The sequence below is a fragment of the Sinocyclocheilus anshuiensis genome, unplaced genomic scaffold (genome assembly GCF_001515605.1).
Source record: "Sinocyclocheilus anshuiensis isolate Anshui unplaced genomic scaffold, SAMN03320099.WGS_v1.1 scaffold1254, whole genome shotgun sequence".
In the NCBI taxonomy this organism is placed as follows: domain Eukaryota; kingdom Metazoa; phylum Chordata; class Actinopteri; order Cypriniformes; family Cyprinidae; genus Sinocyclocheilus; species Sinocyclocheilus anshuiensis.
This window is the reverse complement of record NW_015557130.1, coordinates 137,132-142,346: the sequence shown is the minus strand read 5'-3', so window position 1 is coordinate 142,346 and position 5,215 is coordinate 137,132. Positions and strand designations below refer to the sequence as shown.

The window sequence follows — 5,215 nt, the reverse complement described above, 5'->3', positions numbered from 1 at the left end:
GTAGTCGCATAATATGACGTTTACCCTAAATCATCCAATAGAAACCTTCAAATACGCGAGCAGAACTTGTTTAAATGCTATGAATTTTAATTTATCCTTCATTCTAACTTCTTTTGCCTCACGTATATATACTAGTTGTAACTTAGTGCCCATTTATGTCAAAACTAGGCTGAGTTGTAACTTACATACAGCTGGTGCAACCGGCCCCAGGCTGCTTAACCGTTGGTCACGCACATCCGCCATGTTTGTATTTTTTTTAACGCTTTTGATTCATGCTTGTAGTTCTGAACGGATCCTTCGGTTAAGGCTAGATGGCGTACAGCAAAAACTACTGGGCATGCGCACATCAATATAGCATAATTTTTTATCACACTGTACAACAATATTTACTATTTTTGCATTATTGTAAGGGGCAGGTTGAGGGTTGGGGTAGGTGTAGACGTTAATAAAACACAATCTAATAGGTAGAAAATTCAATGTATTGTCAGCTTCCGGTTTGTTTTTGCTGTATCCCTTCTAGCCACAACCGGATCCTTCGCCGAAGCACAATGGATTGTGGGCAGGATCCACACTTCAAAAATCTACTTGAAATAGCAGACCATCCGGGGACTTTCTCTTTTCTCTTTTCAACCTACTCTGCTTTGGGACACTATTCTAATCTCACATACTATTTAGGATGGAAACATTGGGAATTGGGATGCAGAAGCGAGTCATGATGATGATGAAACTGTAAACAGGGCAGAAGAGCAAGAGCACTGTTCTGATGAACACAGGGGGGCAGCAAAGAGCTAGGATGCGTTTGCCATTGTGATGGAAATATTTCATGTAATGGCCTCAGAAGGAGTCAAAAGGGTATGTTCAACATAGAATGTTCAGAAAAGTGCAGACTAAGAATGCTCAGATCAAAGACTGTGTCCCTATGATTACATAATCTATACTTACCCAAAAAGTGCTCAAAACAGTAGAACTAACAGTCATATGACAAACTTATGACCAGATCAGTATAACCAATCACAGTGAAGAACACTTGAGTGACACTGATTTTTACTGAACTACAAGGTATACATGTTCATGCATCCTTCTGTTCAGGAGTCTCTCTTGGTTGTTGTGACCAGTGCAAGGTATAAATGTTCATGCATCCTTCTGTTCAGGGAGTCTCTCTTGGTTATTGTGACCAGTGGGCTCCCGGCCGTGAATAAAACTTTCATTCCTGCAAAGAGCAACTTGGGAGTCATGTCTGGTGTATGCTGCGCAGCTGAGGACTAGAAGTACTAAAGATTCTACGCTCAAAAGACCACCGCAAAGACAGTGATAGTGTTGGAAGACTATAGAGCCGTCTTCGGGCTGAAGTAACAGCGTACAGCTGAGAGGGGTGGTGAGAGTGTATAGATGCTAAAGAGCTGTGTGCTCGTGTGATTGAGGTAGTGATAGTAGCTTCTTGACGGGACGCCGTCACCATACTTCAGGGAAGTATTGGATTATATTGTAAGTATTCTGTAGTTACTGTAGTTATTATATTAACAACTGCAGTTGTTTGAGCTGTCCGTGGTGAAGTCAGATTAATATTGGAAATTTCCACGACACAATACAATAAAAACTAAATAAAATCAATAATAAATAAAAACATATTTTTCTTCTATTTCTCTGTAATTAATATTAATTTATGTATTTTAAAAATAAATGCATGCCATTTTAATTTAGCTAATTATGAATTCATTTTTAATGATGTATTAATACCATTTCATTTTCTACTTTCAGCAAAAGCAGCGTCTCCAAACAAAGCAGCGCGAACCCTCAAGTTGACACACGCTACTGTTCATGCAATGCTAGCGCACATGAAATGTGCTGCATAGTGTTACTAGTAAACCCGTGATGTATTCCTGAAACGAAAATGACGTATACTTGCGACAGACTGCACTGGAGGCCAAAACAGCTGATATGACGTCCTGATTTCCGCTTACGCACGAGCGCTGTGCATAAAGCATTGGTTGATGTAAGTATTCGTTGTGAAAATGATAAAAAAAAAAAATCTGGCTGGTTAGCTATTCTATATACTATTTTCTCTGTTCTTAAGACCTATAAACCTAAATACTTTATGATCTTATATATTTTTCAAATGTCTTTTTTCAAATATATATATATATATATATATATATAAAATGGCCAAAAATACTGCTAGGTGGGCAGGAGAGACCATCTCTTCCAAACCTGAATGCAGTGTCAGTATGTAGTGTGGACAGTATGAAATAGCCTACATCATCTCGTCCAAAGTCTCCAGCTCCATTACTCGTGTGCCAACATAAAAGTGAAAAATATTTAATTTTAGTGAAAGAATAAGAGCACATGTAAAACAAACAGGAAATTAAATCACAGCGATCTGCTGCACACAATGAGGTGTGTGTTTCCTTGTTCACAGAAAAATTTATCCAAATACCTCGTCTTTTTATTTTCTGTTTCTTTTCAGTGTTACGAAATGACTTTTCCATACTTGAGGGGAACTGTCATTTCTGAGCAGGAAGCTTCTGGTGATTCATTTGGGCTGTAAATGAGCTCCTGTTACTGACAGCGAGAGCTTCGATGAGGAAACATCAGTGCGTTTTATTATACACTTTACCTACAGTCTGTGTTTCTGAGAGCACTAAACCCTCAGCATTACTGTAGACTCCTACCGGCCTTGAACCCTTGAAGAAAAGAGTTCATATTACACCTCTTTAACTTTGGCATTTCACATTGTTTAGTTGACTGATATCTCAGCGATTAACCCCATAAGGGAAAGGTAAGCCATTGCCTTAGAAGTGTGACAAATGTCAAAGCAACATTCGAGAAATGACTAAGAGAAATTATCTTTATTGTATTATTTACATAATCTTAGAAACCTTATGCTTTTCTTCCCTTCAACAGGTGCAATATACACCCAGAAAACCCTGGCGAGGAGCCTATAATGTGTGTTTTTAAGAGCTTCCCACTAGTAGATGACACGGGGTAAGTTGTCACACTGGTAAATAATATCCTTTCACAGCATTTACAAGAAAATTTGGCGGTAAAACAATCATTCATGAAACAGTCCAAATGTGAAAGCTAGCATACAGAATAATCAGCATGGTTCTTTAAAGGTTCTTTACATGTAGTGCCGGTTCTATTTAGAACCATAGCATCCTGAAAAACCCTTCTATGCTGAAATGGTTCTTTGTGTTAGAGTTTAGGGTTCTTTATTCCCGCCCTTTTTGTTTTTCATATCTGTAATTGTCAAAGCTCCTCATTACTGATTTTCTGGAGCTCAGACTGACTGTTAATACACTCTCAACAGGTAACCATTTAAATACGAGTTTAAGTGTAAAATTGTAACTGGTTTCCAAACAAACATGCTCTTTTCTCTGTTTAGTTGTTTTGGTCATGTGTAAGTGCGAGCAGCTCTGTTCAGCTGAGGAAACTTCTCTCCTCTTTTCACAAGTAACATTAGACATTTAACATAGAATATTAAAGCTATTCCATGATATTCCACTACTAATATTAATAATACTAATATTAATGAAAATCATTTAAAAGGTTATTTATAACACCATTAAGGTCCTATATCGCATTTTCAAAGCATGGTTCTTCAGGGTTCTATTTAGCTCCAAAGAGGGTTCTGCTATTGTTACAAGCTGAAGAACCCTTTTCTGCTACTGTTTAGAACAGTTTTTCTAGCAAATACCGTAACTGAGGACTGAATGCTTTTGTAGCATGTGAACACACGTCACACACAGTTTTCTCCGAGCGGATGAGCCTGCATGAGCCATCAGTGCTTCAAACGGCAAGCTCTCTCTCTCGTTAGTGTGACTGCTGCTCCATTGTCTCACATCTTCTCCTGCATCAGTGCCAAAATATATATCCCACAATCCCTCCCTCCACTCTAGAGCGAGTCAAAAATCAATGGTGCAGCTAGTGACACTTCCGCAAGCAAACATCGTGCATGAGCATTGGACTCTTGAGTACAAAGCACTGAAGCTGAAGTCAGAATAAAGCAGGGTGTGGGAATGAGCTCCTGCTGAAGGACATTATGAAGCATGAAGCCTACAAATAATTCATTTATGCACCAATCAAAATCTGATCACACTGTAACTAATGTCTCTCATAATCCAGCTAAATCAGCTGATGTTGATGATGAAGGGATTCATGGTGTGCAGTCTGATCACTTCAACATCTTTCTTTACTTTCTTTGTTGGTTGGTTGGTGTTTTAATGCCATTCCAGCTTCTTGGGTGATTGTCAGAGTTGAAAAACTGTAGCCATCATTAACAAGTTTTTAACTTCAATCTATTGTTTTAATTGTGGATTATTGTGATGTTTTTATCAGCTCTCATTCTGACAGCACCCATTCACTGCAGAGCATCCATTGCTGAGACACTGAGGCAGTGCTACATTTCTACAAACCTGATGAAGAAACTAACTCATCCTGATCTCAGATGGCCTGAGGGTGAGCACATTTACAGTACATTTTCATTTTTGCTAAACTATTCCTCCCCGAGTGAGGAGATCAGTGCCGCCCACACCGACATCTGAGAGCAGAGCTGGATCACTGCCAGCACTGAATAACCGCGCTTAATATCGCCTCCGTGGAAATCACTGCTGATCACATGTTGTATCTGAGCCTGTTAGAGGAAAAACTGCTTCCTGAAGGCGCTGTCATGTTGCTGCTTCTGTGATGTTGTCATGTTCCTCGTAGTTTTGTCTGCTTGTGTTGCATCAGCGCCCCTGGAATGTTTTTGGGTGTGAACGTGAATGGAGCAAAGGTGACAAGACACTGAAACCTTATTGATCGAGATCATGACGGTTCACTACAAGACGATTCAATGTGTAGTCTAAATTAATTACATTATTTCACTCTCGTCACTGCTGTAGCATTTGAGTTTTAAGGCAAGACATTAAAGGAAAAAGGATTGCGATGTTAATTAATATGAATAATTTTAATGAATCATCTAGGATGGTGACATCTGTTAGTTCAAATATTTACCCTGTTCACCTGTGACATCTTGCCTTTAACGTATACATGATTTGTTATTGCTTTTGTCCTTTTGCGTCCCGGCTGGTTTAAGATGAGCGAATCTTCATGTTTTTAGTATGTAGTAACATGGCTTGAGAGCTTCGAAAAACACACTTCATCTTTGAATAAAGCAAATATCTCAAGTGATGGACTAAGTGACTCAAGGTGATTTTACCAGAGTCTACTCCCTTTA

The 5,215-nt window shown here is 38.9% G+C and overlaps 1 pseudogene; it reads right to left on the bottom strand.

The window, feature by feature from the left end:
• LOC107677937 (POC1 centriolar protein homolog A-like) overlaps positions 1 to 2,284 on the bottom strand; it is a 74,106-nt pseudogene extending 71,822 nt beyond the window's left edge.
• Between the last annotated feature and the right edge of the window lie 2,931 nt (positions 2,285 to 5,215).